This window comes from Apteryx mantelli, chromosome 3 (genome assembly GCF_036417845.1).
Source record: "Apteryx mantelli isolate bAptMan1 chromosome 3, bAptMan1.hap1, whole genome shotgun sequence".
Lineage (NCBI taxonomy): Eukaryota > Metazoa > Chordata > Aves > Apterygiformes > Apterygidae > Apteryx > Apteryx mantelli.
The window spans coordinates 17,433,112-17,452,360 of NC_089980.1; the positions used below are offsets into that span (position 1 = coordinate 17,433,112).

Sequence of the window (19,249 nt, forward strand, 5' to 3'; positions counted from 1 at the left end):
ATATCAGGCTCGGGCTCGTTTGCTGCTGATGCTTGTTTTCGCGGGAGGGTTGTGGGCGTTGCGGCCTATGAAGGGCATTTGGGCGCAAGAAAATCCTTCTCCTTGCTGAGTAAGACTCAGTGGTTTAACAGAGCCTGTTCAAAAGAATGTGAAGGGAGGGAAGAAGCGGACGATAAAGCGATGGACTTTCAAAGGCAATATGCTTTAGCCTTTGTTAAATATATAGCTTGCATAACATTTCAGATATGATTCTGTTCATAATAAAGCAATTAAACAAATTCAATTTATTTTCATGCGTATTGCTTGCAGCTTAGTGACTGGAGGCAAGGGATGGGATGCAGGTTCCTGTTTGCATTTCTCCTGGCTTGAAATGCAGCACAGGAGGACCACGTTTTATATCAAAAGCTAGTTAACATGTTGTACGAACGCAAGCATTATGCTGAACCTGAAAACATGAATTTTGTCTCTTTTGGCTTTGGGGTTTTTTTTTCCCCCCTCCCTGATCATTCCTCCCTCCCTTAGCCTTTGAACCGCTCTTAATCCATTAACATATTGAATTTTTTCAATTTTCCATTTTCTCGCAATAACAATATTAATGCCAGGGCCAAGGCCTGATTGGAGCTAAATTACTTGTTACCTGCTGGCATTTATTTATATGGCATTGAATTATAAAGCTTTGCTATTGTCATGCCTTGGGCGAATTGTTTATGACACCAGTAATAGGAGTAATTGTTATTGTTGAAATTACCTGTCAGCTACCCATAGCAGTGGCCCTTGTCCCGCTGACAAATAGTGACAGGGGAGAGGGATCCTCCGCACGTCCTCCTGATGACTTCTCCTCTGATAATAAGGAGTGCAGGGCCTCTGATAATTTGCCTGTCACTGCCGAGTGCGGCTCAGAGAGAGTTGGCCAAATTGTTGTCATTCACTTTGACAAAGACAGCAAAATGCTCGGGAGCAGGAGGAGGATTATCCAAATAAATGAAAGCGCTTGCGCGTCCTTTGTTTTGCTTTTTTTCGGGCTTTTTTTTTTTTTTTTTTGCCTTTCTGTGGGAGCTGTAAAAATGGGAGCACGTCTCTTATCGGTGGGGCTTTGGGGGCGGTGCGGGCTGGGGGGGGGGGGGGGGACGGAAGGGCTTTTGCCATTTGCTTCCCGTTGCGCTGCAATGTTTTGGTTTCTAAATGCGTTTTTTTTCTTTTTTTCTTTCTTTCTTTTTTTTTTAAGGCTGCCTGCGTTGCAAGAATTACTGTCGTTGCGAGAGGAAAAGGCTGGGTGGCGTTGCTCCTGGGCGGGTTTTTTTGTTTGTTTGTTTTTTTTGCTTGCTTGCTTGTTCCTTTTTCATAGTCGGTGGCGTTTCTTGCCCTGCGCTGGTGCTCGGCACGGCACGGGGTGGTGCCCAGCGCCAGCAGCACGCTGCTGCCTCTACAGCGGTGGCGGGGCTGCTGCTTTTTTTGCTGCAAAGGAGCTAGTGCAGTAGCACTGGAATTATTTTCAGCCAGAAACACTATTTCCTCTAGGAGAGGCGGTTTCGCAACTAATAAACCAAGGGGCGCTGGGTTCGCAGTGCTAGCGAGGCTCTGTGAAGCGGCCGCGGTACCTACCAAAGCAGAGGCAAAGGGCAAAAAGAGTTGCCGAACGTCCCCCTTCGCATTGGGCGCCCTGCAGGGCGTGGGATCGTCGGCTGGCCACATCCTGGCTGCGCCGGGAAGTGCCTTTGGGGTGGCCACCTCTGGATGCTCCTTCAGGGTGGCCACCCCCGGATGCTCCTTTGGGGTGGCCACCTTTGGATGCACCTTAGGGTGGCCACCTCTGGATGCTCCTTTGGGGTGGCCACCTCTGGATGCTCCTTCTGGATGCTCCTTTGGGGTGGCCACGTCTGAATGCTCCTTCGGGGTGGCCTCCTCTGGATGCTCCTTTGGGGTGGCCACCTCTGGATGCTCCTTTGGGGTGGCCTCCTCTGGATGCACCTTAGGGGTGGCCACCTCTGGATGCTCCTTTGGGGTGGCCACCTCTGGATGCTCCAAACGCTGGCAGCTCGGGGATGCTCCAAATGCCAGCTGGGGATGGATGCAGTGGGTCCTGCCCAGCACCCGGTCGTTCGCCCTTGATCCTTCACATCTCCTCTTTAATAGTAATGACGACCTCCCCACCAGTCTTTACGCCCAGGTAAAGAGGCATGATTTTATCGGCAGTGCAGTTCGGTCCTGGCAAACGCCCCGCCGGTGGTCGCGCCCTGCCCATTGCCGAGCCATAAGCGTCGGCACAGGTCCTGGCGAGAAGCGAGTCGGCAGCAGCGCCGAGAAACATTGCCAGCGTCGGGTAAAGCCGCTGCGTGCAGCCTCGGACGGGAACCTCACGTGGGCGCCCCAAAACGTTCCCTTCCTAGCAGTTCTCCTCAAACAAACAATTTAGCCAAATTATCGGCTGCCTTGATCTTCCCGTGGCACGAGTGCAAACAATGTTTTAGAAGCAGACGTCTAAATTTAGTAGGTTTTGAATAATTGATAGGCCGGTGTGAGGGAAGATAGAAACTTATGTTTCTAATCACTGCAAAGCCTCGCGCCGTCCTCCCGCCCCTAAATGAAGTCACTTTGTTTGCAGTTAAATATACTGAAGATGTCCGCTTAACAAGTATAAAATTGTGATACCGTTAAGAGGTTATCCGTGGTAATAAAAAGCTCGGAACAGGCCTAGGAATGTGATCCGAAAGGCAGATAATTTTTAAGAATGCAGCTCGTCCTTGCTTTGTCTGGGGAGAGGCGTGCTAGCGAGCCCCGGAGAGAAAATAGCCCGCGCTTCGAAAGGAAGATATTTAAAACTCGTAATATATTTTTGCTGTGTCACAGTACCTACCGGTTGCTGTTTTTTCCTATAAAGCCTAAATTAAGCCTCCCAGGAATGGCTGTGTGTCTCTCGCTCCCGGTTTCGTCTGAAAACAAAATGCCTTTTAAATGGGCACGTTGCAAACGCTTTAACACACAGTCATAATTGCGCTCTCTCTGTTTTCCCCCTCCGTTTCCAAACACAGGCCCAGAGCCGAGATAATGCATCTTTAAATTCAAAGCTCATTTGAAATGTAAACTTTTAGCAAATAGCGGCAGCTTATGTAGCTGAATTGCTGAAGTGAGTGGCAGCAAATTCCTTTTTCTTCCTCCCTTCCCTCGGCGCAACGTTTTGAAATCCCCATCAGTGTCACAAGAAACTGCACAGATCGCTGTTGCTGCTCTAAATAAGGCAGAGCAATGTTAAGAAAAACGTCAAAAAAAAATCTCGACGGATTAAAATGACATTTCTGTACCATGTCAGTGTGGATGACAAAGCTTAATGTTTTGCATAATTTCGAAAAGATATTCTTCATGAAACATTCAGTATGTAAACAGGCAGCAGGCTTTTGTTTTAAACATTTAAGATCAAAAGTTATGGTAAGAACAATTAATATTGCCTATTAAAATCCCATGTTATTCTTAGAGATACATTTTGTGGTTACTGACTATAAATAAAAGCAAAGGAACAGAGCCACAGTTTCTCACCAGCATGCAATCTAGAAAAATAAAAAGGCAATTTCCTTTTTTTTTTTTCCCTTAAGTTGCTCTTAGATGTGTTTGCTGAATAAACTGGATTAACTGTATTTAAAACAAGAGATAAAGAACAGATTTTTATTACGCTGAGCATTCTGCAGGGTTTCTCAGCCTTCTAAAGGCACTTCATGCCTGGAACAAAATATTCATATTTTATCTTTTTTGACACTTTATAGAATAAGCAAAATACCCCTGTAATAATACAAATATTGAATCAATAGGTAATGGTAAAAATAGAATTTTTACCATTTCTGGCTTTGGACAAATGTTAGAAAATTCCTCCTGCTTTTTTTGTTTTCAATTTTATAGCAGCATTAGAAACCAGTGAGGAAACTACTCATTTAGCTGAAGGATCTTTCATTTGACCAAAAAAACTCAATGACTGCTGTTAATACAAAACTAATGGCAAGAGTGTGATCATAAGAGCAAGCCTGATATCAGTTGAATTTCAATGGACGCTTTCTCAAAAATAGGTACAAAGAAAAGAATTTAGACAAATTTGCCTCTTAACCTTTAAAGATTTCCTGCCTATTCCAGTATGTCCTTTATTACATTAATTTTTTATTTAAATTACACCATTAACTGGATATGAATTTATCAAGAATACATATATTGATTTATAAAACAGCATCATTAATTATTATAATAGCTAGATGTAGCTGATATTACAAAGCCATTTAAAGGTTTTTAATATAACTTGGACATACATAGATAGATAGACATTATGGACAAGACTACAATTTAAACTGGCTACCAGCAGTTAATGAAATCCTTGATTTATATTCTAGTTTAGAGATTGATTATATTGTTGCTTTGTAAAACTATTTATTTTATGTCATTTTTCAAAGGATGTCTCAATAAAAGAAAAAGATAAATAAAATACCCAGTCAATTCTCAAAGCAGATTTTGTTTTACATTTTCTTTTTTAATGCTGCTGCTGATAATTTATTACAAGTTTGGAGACTTGTCACCTTCACAGACGAATTGGCTTTCTGGATAGGAGCTCTGTTTGCAAATGCACAATTTCACATATTTGGAGGGGGGGAAAAAAAAAAAAGAGGCTGTCTTCCCAACAACATTGTGTTTATTTCATAAAACAAAACCAACAAAATGCCTTTCTGGCATAGATTTCTTAGGCATATTTTTGTTTAAGTTGTGGAAAAAAGGGACTTACCCTAACGCTGCAAAGCAGTCAGTCATGAAGAGCATTTTGATTTAAAATGCAATCTGAAGAGAAGAAAAGAAAAAAAAAAAGCAAGGAATGATATAAACAAACAGTACACCGCTTTCAAGTTACTTCTAAAATGGTCCTGGATTAACTAATACATTGAAAGTTTAAATCTTTACACATTGTTCTTGAGGGACTATGTCTCTTGACTCTTTATTTATATCACTTATTCTTGTCTGGCAACATATGTTACCGATTTATTATAGTATTTTTACTGTTAGCCAGACAAATGTAAGGGCTAGCTGCAAAGGGTAGTTTCATCTGATGAGTTTAACAATTGCAGGGCATCCTTTAGGGTGAGCCAATAGGCTCTTTTGAAGCTATAATACTATTAACCATTTTGATGCTGAAATATTTTTTATTGGCGAAGTTGGGGCTTTCCTATTGTGAGCCTCTTTGTTTTGAACGATTAAAAACAATCCAATATGAGGTAGCGGTCGAGAAGCATTCAGCTAACGAATGCTTTCAGAGGCGCTTGAAGCCACGCTGCTCTGTCTAGTCACGTAGTAAAGCTGCATCTTCCCCCCACGACTGAGAGAAGGAAGGCAGGCGTGCAAAAGTAGTTCTTGAAAAGTTCTCCAGTGCTTTACAAATGCAAGCAAATATTAACTTTAGGCGTTCAAATCTCTTCAGTGTAATTACTGACAGCCAGAAGGTAACGGGGAAGAAGACTTTCCGCCAAAGCACTACCCTATAAATACTTCTTTTCCCCAATTGGACATACCAAGAACTGAGAGAAAAGTTGAGAGAACCAATGGTGAGTTGGATTACAAGTTTTACACATGCTGTGTTTAAATGATGCATTTTGGAAGACAAAGTTGAACTTTTTCCACCTTTTGTTTCTCACTTATCTTCAATACTATCTCTTTGTTCAGTGCCAAGGAGTTTCTGCAATTCCATCGAAAACTGCAACGCTTCAATACATTTGACGTCTTACATGAGCTCTCCTTTTCCTAAATGCTTATTTTTGGAGTTTTTTGACTGCTGAACCCCAGTTCAACCTTCCAGGAGACAACAGGTTCCCCATTTCCACACGTTGTGTTTCTACACGTCAGCGTGGTTCCTCATGTAACGTTACAGTCGCCTTTTCCAGCCCTTGGGCACTAAATCAGTCCACAACACCTATCAAGGTATCCCAGTGTAGAAAAGACACCCATCACAGCACTCCGAATTTCTTGCTATCAGGAATTAAGTCAGACCTTCGTATAAGAGACAGCTTCAAGAAGCTTGTTTTAATTTCCCTCATGTCTTCAGAAAACGGGGGGAAGACTCTGTGTAAGGTGACCACAAGATCACAGCTTCATGACAGGGATCTTCTACTGGGGGAAGAGGTTAAAATGAGGGAAACACAGTGTTTCATGTAGAATAAACACAGTAATTGTAATTAAACTCACCTGAGTCCCTTGAAGGAGGCATTTGACTTGGATCAAGGCATGTCTTCTGAGAGCTTTAGGGGATCCTCGACAAACACCTCACAGTGTAGTTTTCCTGGGAGAGGAGCAGAAGGAGAAGCACTCTTGTGGTTTTTGTTTTGTCTTACTAACAGTTCCGTTTCTTGGGTTTGTCTGTTTGGTGTTTTTTTTTGTAAATTAGGAAAATGGCCAAACCTTCCCTCCACAGATTAAAGGGGTTTTTTTAGTAAGAAATTGAACTATATCTAAAGTAGGTTTTGAGTCAGTGGTGTGCAAATGCTTGCATGGAAGCGTTTTCTTTGAGCTTTCCATAACCTGAAGCTAGTCTAATTTTTATTTATTATATTATTTTTCCAAATTAAATTTTAATTGTACTTTGGCTGACCTTCTGCAATGATTTTCAACCCAAAGCGAACCTTTGGAGGGAAGTCTCGATCTTCTGAAAGCCAATGGCCTGCAGTGGAGGCGACTGCTAATCATCTGAATGAAACCATCACAGTAGCATTGCTGCAATCAAGGACACCAAGTCTTGACTTTTTCCACTTCTCTCTTGAAAGTTTTTATTTAGGCAGGTGTCACTAATGTCCTGGGCAAATATCACAGACTATGACTCAGTGACGTTATTGGAGCTTAAGTGTATGGCTTATTGCTACTATTTAATTTTGTATCATAAGGATATTTCTGGCAATTCCATAATTAAGCTAGTAACCTCTCTTGGAGTTGTTTCTCCTCCCCCCTTTTTTGAGGGGGTGAGAAGGGAGGAATAGGGAGCAGGGAACAGAGGAATTGGTCTCTCAATCACTATATTTCTGTTTTGTACATCACCTTGGTTTCTTTCCCCTGTTTTTGACCTGCACTTTTTCTGGATCAGACACTGGCAGGTTGAGAGGTAATAAGAACCAGATGGACATAGTGCAGAAATTGCCCAAATGGGTACGAGAATGTGGGGAGCTGTCAGGCATGGAGAGAAGCTGGAATTTTTCAGCAATAAAATGGGATTTATCGCCACTCTACCACAGTCATTGCCGACAACCGTTTACCTTGACAGAAACCCCATTCCAATAGGCCACGCCGATGCAGATTTTTTTTCCCAAAGAGTGATGATTGGTATTTGTTCTAAGGCTCAAATGGCCTGCACTAAAGGTGAAGCATTAGGCCAAAGTCCTGTATTCCCCACTGAGGCAAATGAACCTGCTAAAATAAGTTCCTTCCACAATAGCTGTGTAATTGAAACCAGAAAGTGAGAGAATTTGATAAATTGCTTGACCCTGAAGGAATGTTAAGGTCATAAATTTTCATTGCATTTTTTGCCTTTTTTTTTAATCTCTTTTTATACATATTGATTATGTTTAGCATTTGCCTCAGAATTCCAACGAGCTTCCACATCATTAGCCGTTGCGTTGCCCTCCTTCCCCAATACGCAACAATAACAAGGTTTCCAGCCTTCCTACCTATCTCTTCCTAGGAGGGCTCAAGGACGCAAAATATTCACAAATGGCAGCGCTTCCACGTCGCAGCTGAGGAATCTCCCGCATAAAGCACGAACCACCAGCATGGGGGGGTGAGCAAGTGCAATCCGTTTAGAGAGATGAAATAAAAAACGGCATCGTACTTGAGCGACGATGAAGGGGAAAAAAAAAAAGGTCTGCAAATCATTTACGGAGAATCAAACGTTTATTGCCCTTCTTACCTTTTTTTTTTTTGTTGTTCGTTTTCCGTACTTAGAAGCGGCAGCGCTTCTTACCTGGAAAAGGATGATCAGTATTTTATTAAATAAAACGTGCAGCTGTCCCTTGAAGCTCAAAAGACCCAAACAAACCCCAAACCCCCAAGCATGTTATTGTGGAAGGACACTTCTCAATAATAAATAAATAAGTAAAATCCAAGAAGAAGGATGAGCAGAATTAGACAAATAACCAGTGAGGTGAAATATCCAGCAAGGCTCACCTCTCTGCCTGCAAGCATCGATAAATACGGCCATGCTAAAATAACAGGCTGGGAAGTGGGGGGAGGTAGCGAAGTGTTTTGTTTCTGTGGATGTTTTTTTTTTCCCCTGCAGCAGCAAAATTTACTCCTTTAACTGTAGCAGGTTTTGCTTCATAACTGATTGAGATATGCTATCGTGCAGTAACCGCTTTTCATAATCTTGCTGCTTTTTCCCCACTGGTCTGAATATAACATTTGCGAGGCAAAAATCCCATTGTAGCCCTTCGGTAACGCACTACACTTCACATGCCCGTACATACTTAACCCAACATGCAGCAAGTTAAATAATCATTAGCACAGTAACCCATTGCTATCAAAAACTTATTGGTCCTCTAAATTCTAAATTAATGGCCTGTCTCCCTCATTCTGTGTGTATATGTGCGTGCGCGCGTCTGGTTTTCAGCCACTTCAGTGTGAAGTCACAGACATTTTATCAGCACATATTAGACAATTCACATAATTGACATTATTTAAAAAAAAAAAAAAAAAAGAAGGCACAGAGGAAATGGTTGCTGCCGAGCTGGTCATCCCTAGACCTCTGATTCTTGAGCAACCTGCCCAAGTGTTAATTAGCTGCCAATATTTGACAAACCAGCTAAGAAAAGCATTGTATTCGTACATAGCCAGGTTGTTATGACTTGAATAAGTTTCCCTAAGAAAGCATGAAAAAGAGAAGAAAAAAAGAATTGAAAAGATCCCTCTTGTAAAATTCTAGCAAAAGAAAACTCAATAATTTATACTCACTTTTTTTTTAAGGCGTTTAATAAAACTATGTTGGGGTTTTTTGCTTTTTAAGTAACTCTGGTTTATTTTTTTCCCCCTGTGAACTCTTTGATTTCTGGCCCAGATCCCTCTTTTTATTTTTATTTTTTTGAATACTGAAGTAATTTCTAGTCATTTTGAGACAGTTACTTATCCAGAGATTGAAGGAGTATCAGCTGTGTTTCAATTAGAGGAGGAAAAAAGATAAAGACTTGGACCGTAACCTAAAAATGCAAAGTGACATATTAGAATGAGAATTTTCATATGTTGCTGTATAAATATTTTAATAAAAGTTCTAAAATAATGTGTCTGCCTTCTGCTTTATAAAAGAAAGGAGATTATGAAGTGCAAATGATGCAGCTTAGATGTATATATCTGACTGGGATTTTTCATCATTAAACAGTCTCTTCATGTTGCTGCTCCGGAATTTGGTTTTAGAGCCGTTTCAGACCCCAAAAAAGTATAAATCTCAGAAGTATAAATAAAATATGAACAGCAAGTGGCTTCAATCACTAATATTTTTGCAAACTAATGTTCAGCTGATGCAATTCGATTTTGTTTTGCATTGCATTAGTGTCACAGTGGCAATGACTGGCCTTTATTCACTAACCGTTTGAGTCAGCACTTTGAGACATTTTTCAAATTAGGTCATACTGCAAATTTGCAGCTGATACAAAGGTTGATTAAGAGAGCTGCGCAATTTTAAAGGGATGTCGTGTGAAGAGAATTAAGTTCTGTATGATAGTTCCAGGAAACGCGAGGCCCCATAACTAAGTGGAAATAATGTATGGGCTATATGGGGAAAGGACATATTTCCTCAGAGCGCTCGAAGTAATACTCATCTACAATTTAACATAGTCCTCCCCCTGTTATGGCAGGATTATGGGTCTCGAAAACAAGCAGCGAATTCCAATCAGGAGGCAGCGAGATGAGCCCTGTTCCCTTTTCACCCAAAGTCATTTCTGTTTCTTTGATCCTATCAGCACGGACCTTCTCCTCCCTGCCTCAAAGCATCCTAGCTCCCGCTCTTCCCCCCTTAAAATGATCCCATGTCACAATGGGACCCTCTGCCCGTAATGTAGCAATCCCCAGGCCATGCTAAATCATGGGGTGAACTTGCGCTGCAGAATTATGGAGCAGATGATCAGATGTGACTGCCAGCAGCAGCAAGCGGGGCCAGGTTTTCAGGAGACCTCAAGCCTGTTTCAGGCATCTTCATGCAGTGGCCAGATTTTTCCCCCTTGTTCTGGGGGTCTGAGTTCAAAAACTCACGAGCAGTAACATTTCTCAACGGGAGCCACCAGGTGCCGAGAACTTTCGGAAGTGTGGCCACTTCATTGCTGGTGGCTAAGTGGGCACCAAGCCCTCAGTGAATAATCCCCTTGAAGGAACGCTGCCGTTTGTTGCGAAGTCAGCCCCAAAACAGAACATTTTTTGACGCTTTGGGATTTTATTTTTCAAACTTTCTCTCGTCAGAGGGAATGACTGCTCGTGAGGAGCAGAGAGCTCCTCTTAATTGGAAGTAAGTGGATAAAAGTCAACTGCCAACATCATTTTGGTTTAACTCTTTGGCCTGCTTGACAGGGCAAAAAGCTGTTATTAATGCAGCGTTTGCCTAATGCACCAATGCGAAAAAGGAAGGTTTCTGACTGCAGCTATGCTGAAAGCAGGGCTGAACTCTCCCTGCCACTGAAATTGGAGGGCCCCGAGTTATCTTTTCTACACTCTGGAGGATTATCATGACTTAAAGGTTTAACAGCAATGAAATACAACGTAAAAAAAAAAAATTAAAATGTGAGCCAAAAGAAAGATTTCTTGCCCTATGAATAGCTGTGAAAGCCAGAGAACTGTTTCACATTACCTTTTGTATTTCCCTTAGCTTCTTCGTAGCCGAGTCCCTGAACTTGCATTTCTAACGTGGGCAGCCGACTTTATTTCATGTTTCTGCTGTTATGATCACCCGCAGACCTTTCCGTTCTCCGTATGTTTCTGGATTCAGTCACTTCACCCACAGCCCTCTCTGACAGTACAACACCTCAAATCCCTCCGAATGGCAAAGTCTATTTTATTCCCAGTCACTTTCAATTTGCCTCCAGTGTTGCTCTGAAGGTTTTAGTGAATGCGATTTCTGGGACCAAAAATAACAGACAGGGAAAATGGCAGGCCACAAATAAGAAGGTGGCCTATGCCACTGAAAAAAGACACTGTAAGTGGTAGCTTTGAAGGGAACTGAAATAGGACCACAAGTTGTTTGCAGCCACAGTTGTTTTTAATATTTAGAGGTACCTTTGCACTTCAGTTACCTTAATTCTGTTCTACCGAGTAAGGGAAAAATTGCCATTAAATCCTAAAACCATGAGTAACAAATGAAATTTAAAGACGTTTACAAAAGGTGCGTGCCTGCTCCAGCAGGTCGCATCCCCCGTAGCATTCACCCCACCTAACGCCCCACCGGCAGGGCTGGAGCTGTGCAAGAGGAGCTGCTGCGGCTGCTTTGGTACTATTGCCTATCACCCACGCTCCCAAAACCATGAATCACGCAAGAAAGGAAATGAACTAGTGCCAGAGTGACTTAAACCAATTGTGGGAAAACAAATTGGGGGTTCCTTAAAAAAAATAAAATATATATATATCTCCTACTGCCTTTTGAGGCTTTGTGGGGACACCGAGAACATGCTTCCAAGCTCTTTTGTTCTGCCCTAAGGGATGGAAAGCTGCTCTTAATACAAGAAAACAAAGCCCTCCACTGCCACTACCAACAAAAACGCTGAAATGCTTATAAACACTTTGCTCCAGGCGCTGTGGCAGTAAGGAAAAATCATTGCAACCATCACAAGACTTGGCAATGCCAGGGCCATGCCAGCAGAGCGCTCTTCCCCATTACTGTAAATCACGTACCGAGCCCAGTGTGTTGCGAAACATCCAATTGTGGCTCCTTGAATACAATAAATAAAAATACCATCTCTCAGTGCACTTGACTGATATTTGTGGAACCAAGAGGAAAACTCACACTTCTGCACAGGATCAGGGTAGAGGCTCGCTGATACTTCAGCTTAGCTCCGAGTGACCAATTCACAAAGATACATCACTTTCTATGCCTTCGGACCCAGTTGCACAATAGACAGGGAGAGACAACAACTTTATTCATTTTAAGCGTTACAGTATAGTGTTTTGAGAGACTGGGGTTGAGGTTATTTTGGTATGGGTTTTTCGATAGCACCATGCCCACTTGGACCAAAGCCTAATACTTGCAGTCAAAGCAAAACTGGGCCCAGGGTTGGGCTGCGGTGACCCAGAGACTAGCTGCAGAGGGTAAAATTCACTTTAAGCAAACAGTTCAAATAAGCACAGCTCTCCAGCTGACAAAAACAGGCTGGGTTTCAGTGCAAACATTGGGCAGCTACATCATACAGGGTGTTTCCTGTTTCCTTCAAGGTAAATAGTGGGAGCAGTCTCCTGTTCTGCATCTATAAAGCATCCCTCCCCACCGGGAGCTAAGAGCCCGTTGCAGCTCCCGATCCTGGAACGCGTGCCCTGAGCACTGCCAGCCCCAGCTCAGCCCTCGTGAGGATAGTGTTGCTCAAGCCTTCCCGCTGGGAATGCTTGAACACGCACATTTAAAGCTCAGCTTCTGCAAGCTATCAGACACTGGCCTTCGTGCCAGGAAAACTCACGCAGACGCTGATGGAAACGGGACACTGCAAGGGAGCAAAGCTGCGTTGGTTTAGATCACACTGCGCACGTATCTCATGGAAAGGCTTTCGCCCCGTCGCTCCGTTTGGGTCTCTGTTTCCGTTTTCAGCAGCACAGGGGGTGGCAGTGGAGTGGTGTGATGGAGTTAGAGGTGAAATCCTAAAACCTGCCAAGTAATCCTCTAATATGCTAGGCAGCACACTGCAGGGTTCGTTTCCTACAGGGCTTGGCCAAAAATATTCCAAAACAGTCACCTCCAAGCCCTCTTCTTTCTTACAGCAAGGCTCCTTTTGTGCACGCCAGATCAGCTGAATATTTATGAGAGAGGCTAGAGGTCAGGATATTTCATTCGCTGCTCCTGACTCGGCGGCCTGCGTCTGAGCAGACCGCTCCTGGCGTGACCAGGTCACCAGCTGGCAGGTAGCGCGCCGGGAGATGGGAACTCAGCCCCTTCCAAGCGCCAGCTGGGTTTCGTGGACACCGACAGCAAGAGACTGACGGCGACACCAAGCCTGCTCAACCCCCAAAGTCACCGAGCTGAAATTAAAACAGGTCCTCGCACAGTGACATTTAGCAAAAGCAGTACTTGCGAGAGGCAAAGCTGGGCAAGACTCAGGGCTGCCTGCCGTGGAGAAGTGGCTCTCAGCAATGTGCAGGACCTGCGGGAGCCCTCCCTGCCGAGGTGGATCCCAGCCCGTGTCCCTGGTCATTTCATTTACCTCCCAGAAATGTCAGCTCTGCCGCTAGGGGAAGGTTTTGGAGGAAATTTTCCGTTTCTCAGTCACAAGGTTGTCACGCATAGTTGATGCCGAGTCTGAGGTTCCAGACTTTTCTCCTTAACCTTGGGGCTTGCCGCAATTTCAATCTATTTCTTCTTCCTCATCTTTTGGGAAAAAAAGAACCATCGCCTCACCGTACATATATGCCAGACTACATGCCTTTCAGAGACACTTGGCAGCAAGTATATTTACTTGCCACATGCCACCACCCAAAGTCCCCTTCAATACGATGGTTCCCACCAAGCCATGCAGGCCAGTGCCTGGCTTACAAATCCACACGTTGAACAGTTACACAGTAGGTTACTGCATCCTCGCTGATAGGCCCTGTCTGGAAATGAGCTTAAACGTCACATAAGATGGAAGAGGAGGCTTGTTACCATTGAGCCAAGCAGTTAAGAGCCAACCAGTTTGTTCCAACAGCTCAGATGAGAAAAAGCATCTAATTAGCTAAATTTATTAATATGCTTCTAATTTTTTTCAGGCTGGATACAGCTACATTATAGAGGTGAAACATGACTTTTGATGATCAAGCAAGCAGTGATTAAATAAGGTTAATCCTCATTTTATATGCTAATAGGATATTTATAATCTCAACTGCATATCCAATTTAGCTATTTTATTTTCTGTTGTTAAGAAAGTATTTCTTATTAGTGAAAGAGAATACCCCTACGTTCACTGCAGATGCTATTTTAATTGGGCTCAAGTGCATTGTGTGTAATTAGTCCACTTCTCTAATATTTCATCTATAATTACACCATGAACAATGTGCTTAAATTTCAGAAAGGCTGCATTTTTTTTTAAATAAAATTGCTAATTAATTGGTGACCCCTCACATGGACAAAACAATTCATATTGAAGCCCAGCCCCAGGGCTCACAGAGGACCACCTTTTCAGAAGTTTGAACACCTTGTTTTTGACACACTGCCTCCAGTTTGATCAGCATGAGAGCACCCATGCCACCCACCTAGCTCCAACAGCACCACCGTTACAAACTTCTTCCCTGAGATACCACAAGGCAGGCGTGACTTCAGTAGTAATTTTAGACAATGTTTGCTATCATGAATGACCAAAGAGTATGAAACAAGTGGATGCTGTTTTACCTCACCTACCTAATAAATTGTCTCCATGCATTAAGAGCAGACAGAGATGTGGCAGATGGTTAAGTGCTACCATATTCCATCATGGTGGTGCAACTGCTGCCTTCCTAAGACAAAAGAAAAAGAAATAGCGCTGAATATGGTGGAGGTGAAGTAGTTGTGATCGCATCAACAGGACTGAAAGTCAACTCTAAAATACGTTCTCCTGAAAATGTCAGGGCAAGGTGCAACTCAATCTGAAGATCAAGCTGAGTTCTCTCAGGCCAAGATAGCATAGCATGCAAGACAGTCTACTAGAGAAATGTTTCCCTCTGAAAAATACCTACATTAAATTCACTGACCACACACCAAGCTTACTGCCTTCAATGGAATTGCAAAAGGAAGACTGAGGATACAGCATTGTTACAGTGACGTAGAGGTGGCCCTAAAAGTAGATGTTCCTTCCCCCTTCCCCTTAAATGGCAGCAAGTCATTCAGCAATCCTCTACGCACACACACATCAGACCTGGTCACATTGAGCTTAAAGGATCTTCATTTCATAATTATCAGACAATCATTTCACAAATACGCCTCTTCACAACTTTCCTCAGGCTTTCCTTCTCGAACACCAGGTCCCCCTTAGGCATCCCAAATCCAGCCCAATATTAGTAGGGAGACAGCAACAATGACTCTAAGGTTAGCTGTGAGCTCTGTCCTTTTCCTGCCAGCCTTGTATGTCTTTGGCTAGCCCATTGCAGTGCACACTAAAGGGCCTCATCACTGTTGATGCCTAATGATTGGTGATAACTATGTAGAAAGGGGAGTCCTAGAAGGAAACAGAGGACAACCAGGATTAGCCAACCTACCTTCAACCTTCAACCTCTCTAGGAACAAACACAGTTTAGAGAGAAAGAGGAAAAAAAAGACTGAATCCCATGAGAGATCCTTGCTTAAGAGAACAGTAATCTCTCTAGCTCTTTTATGGTTTTATCCCAGAAAAAGTTATTTTTTATGGGCAGTGGAGTAGGCAATTGAGTTGGCACTACAGCCCAGAAAAGGGCAATGACTACCACTTTGAAAACCTCTCAAAACTTGAATTAGGGCAGTAGGTCCACGCATCACCAGCAGAAGATAGAGCTGAGGAAGAGACAAAGCCACACATCCCGGCGCTAGAGATCACAGTAAGCATAAGTCCGCAGTTCTGGGGCGTTAGGAGGGATTTGGTGCTGCAGAGGACACGCTGGATTAAAATGAATTTCTCAGAGAGCATCTCACACCATCTTTTCCCTTTGAGGTGTCCCAGGAATACACTGCGGGCATGCTCTCCTGCCCTCCTTCACAAGCACCCCCAGAAGGAACCAGTGCTTTTCTTCTCCCTTGGGTGTCTGAAATCCTCATTATTTAGGGAAGGTTGAATTTTTTCCTCAAAAGCCTGACCTCTTTCCATCTGCTGGGCAAACCCAAATCGCTACCAGTCTGGCTCTGATGTGAACTAGCTCCTTCTGCCCAGAAGTTTATTTTTCAACACAAGCGTGCCTGCAAAACACTGTTTATTTAAAACACAGTATAAATGCCAGTAACCCAGCATTCACAGGGAACACCACTCAGAGGTCTCCCACTTAGCACTTTAGAACTATTAAGTAAATCTGGGGAAAATTCCTCAGGAAATGATGGGGTTAGGCCTGATGGGCATCCTTGGGTGATTAAATGCAACTTAATGAGGTCACGGGTGACAGATTTGGGCATAGAACTGTTTAAACAGTGTGGAAAAAAAAAATATGCTCATAGCATGCAGGGGACTGGAATGAAGGCCAATATTATCCCATGGCACAAAAACATGCCAGAAAGACAGTCTTTGTCCTGACAAATGCCTACTCAAAAGAACAAAGCAGAGATGACAAGGAACTGCAAAAAAAACCCCAAAAACAAAAAAAACCCCCACACCTGATGAGCATGAGGGAACAGGATGAGCTTGGACAACATGGAAGACCGCAGTCACAAAGAAGAAAAGAGTTTCATTGTTACGAGATTTTTTTTATTTTATTTTAGAAAAAAACATGATGGTGTGGTTTGCAAGACTCTGAAGGACTGAAAAAGGGTTAAATTCCAGCACACACCAATCTTTCATGCCCATCCTTAACTTACGCCATTGAGCAAGCATTAAAAGGGTTCTCAGCTAGGAATGGTCTGGATAGCACCACGAGTCAAGGATGAACCAGCATCATTTTGATTTCTTGGCAGTTAGAAAAGAGGATTTAAGTCACAACACTAATTTCTCCCCTCCCCCCAATGTTTCTAATAGAAAATGTTTCCCTTGATCAACAGCTAAATTCTGCTGTCATCCTGCAGGGCTGCCGGATAATTACATTGGCTTCATCTGAGCAGCTCTCCTTTTTACTGATACCTTTGTTAACAAAGGGAGCAGGGTCTCAGCTCCTCACACCCCCTATAAAGTCCTTGCTTGAATAACCCTTCGACACTCACCTGAGAGGGGCTTCTTATATCCCCAACGATTGTTCCGCGAGGACACAGGGGCCTGGCTGGAGTCCCAGCAGCAATAGAGCATCTTCGTGAAGGAATGAAAGGGAATTTTTGTCTTTGCTGTTAACTCGTGGCTGAAAAAGCTTTCCATTGTGTCCCATTGGCCAAGAACAACCCACTGTTCCTTCCCAAATATTAAATGGATGCAGATAGTTTTCCGTGTGTGGTCAGCAATGATGCAATATATCCTCCCAGCTGGTAGCAACCCCCCTTTTCTATTTATTGTGCTATATTATTAGTCATACAATTCACCTGGTAAAGAGTGACTTGCATTCACCTCTGAAGAATGAATATTTTACCAGTTGACTTTTTTAAAACTAGAACCCATATTAGTTGGAAAGGGAAAGGCCAAAGGGAAATTATTGCTATTTTAGACAGCAGCATAAATTTTCTTCCTATTTTTAACCTAGCTTTTAATTTAATAAGTTTTATGACCCTTATATTAAGTACATATGTTTTACAAGACATTGTGTCCCTTGAGTCACCCTGAATTTGCTCTACTATAGCAGAGTTAAATGAATGAATACTGTGTTTCTGATTTCAGTTCACCCCTTATTTGATCCTTATATAGTCAATAAACCTTCATAGAAGCACGGAGCAACTGAATTAAACAGTGTGCCAAAGCTGTGTTTGTGAACTGTCTGTTATTCTTTAAAAGGGAATTAGTAAATTGCTATTCTCTTAGTGAGAACCTATTACACAACCACCAGGGTTCGGGTGTTATATACAAGAAATAAATGGTGATACCAATAATGCTCTTGAAATTATGTATTACCAATTTAAAAGCTTATGAGTATTTTTCTAAGTCATAATTATAAAGAAGAAAGATAAAGGGTTTTTTGTCACTCTTCCCCTCCCCCAAAATCTTTAATTTTTTTTCTATTGCTCTTTGGAAACATGAAAGAGAGGCCTGTTTCCTTAGCAAAAAGCATTTAATCACCCTGCAGAGGTTGTGGGCTATTCAGATGAATGCAGATTTGGGAGGAGGATGGGGGGAATCTTTTCAGAAAACAAAGATTTAAAACTCGCACAGGCCCAGTCCTACTTTCCCGATATAGGCAATCTTTTCATGGAAATCAGGGGATATGGGTTAGTAAATGACTGCAGAATTGTGCCAATAAAAATTTAATGAGTGCTACAAATACAACATAAGCAAATCAGAAGATTAATCAAATTACCTGGAACACGCCCCCTTAAGTAACTAAGACCCCCTCATACTCAGTGCCTGCAGGGAAAATAAGCATGCAGACCAAGATTTTTTTTTTTCTGGTACCTTTACACTGTTTATTTAAGTAAAGTATCAGAGCAGCTTTTCACAACAAGTTTGCAATGGTGGCAAAACACAAAGATTAGAAAAGGGTAGCTGATACTTGCTCCACAGTGGGAAGCAAGAGTTATTGATTGGCTTCCTATCAGCCCAGAGTTTCTTTTTAATATAATTAGAAGAGTTTAGAAGGGTGTTTTATAAATCAGGTGGTTCTAATTTGATTTGAGTACTGGCTCTTAGTGACTTGCCAAAGTTCAGTAAATATGCAGAGTATAGTATATGCACTTTATCTTTGTGTATTAGCTATGACATAAACACAGAGGGGAAAAGTCAAATTTTATACATCAAAAAATGGGTTTGTTGCCAGACATTATAACAGCGTGTATTTAATTTAACTGATGTATGTTAAAATGGGAAACCAAATTCAATGAGCTGTTTGTTTCTTTCTGCAAATACACTTACATCAGTGACCTCTGAGGACATGACCTTAAAATGTAACTAGATGTTTAAAAGAACCTTGAAGATCTAAGACATTAATGTTTGTGTCAGAGGGCAGTATACAAGCATGTATACACTCAGCTGTCTATATGTCGACTGCTATATTTTTTATTGTTACAGGAAACCAGCCAAAGTCCCAAACAGGAAAATTATCAACTCTTTTTTTTGGCATGGCCCTGTTTAAGACTAAAGGCATGACCTGAAGTTAGAACATGTTTTAGCCCTATTCAGTAACCATTTTGGCACCTTGTGCTGGGTTTTTAAACACTAGCCCTTGGCCAGGAGAGCAAGGCCACTGCGAGACCCTGGGGGTTGATCAGTACGGTGCACAGAGCTGCTTTTGACAGGATGGGTACAGGGCGCCTAGAAAAGCAGGAATGCCAATTTTAGCCAGGCCCAGGGAAGTCTTGGTCACCTCTCAAGGGAGA

The 19,249-nt window shown here is 42.5% G+C and overlaps 1 long non-coding RNA gene across 4 annotated transcripts in view; it reads right to left on the reverse strand.

Annotated features, from left to right (window-relative positions):
- The window catches only part of LOC106500138 (uncharacterized), a 24,667-nt gene extending 7,594 nt beyond the window's left edge, over positions 1-17,073 (reverse strand). The window contains exons 1-6 of one of the 4 annotated variants that reach the window (XR_010883650.1): positions 17,000-17,073; positions 14,549-14,643; positions 7,910-7,963; positions 6,202-6,295; positions 4,754-4,806; positions 2,855-2,930 (exon numbers count right to left, since the gene is read on the reverse strand). This is a non-coding gene — a long non-coding RNA (uncharacterized lncRNA). Of the gene's footprint in view, positions 1-2,854; positions 2,931-4,753; positions 5,412-6,201; positions 6,296-7,909; positions 7,964-14,548; positions 14,644-16,999 lie in introns of those variants that run through there. The other 3 variants (XR_010883651.1, XR_001295340.2, XR_001295341.2) reach the window with 3 other exon arrangements.
- Positions 17,074-19,249: the final 2,176 nt, after the last annotated feature.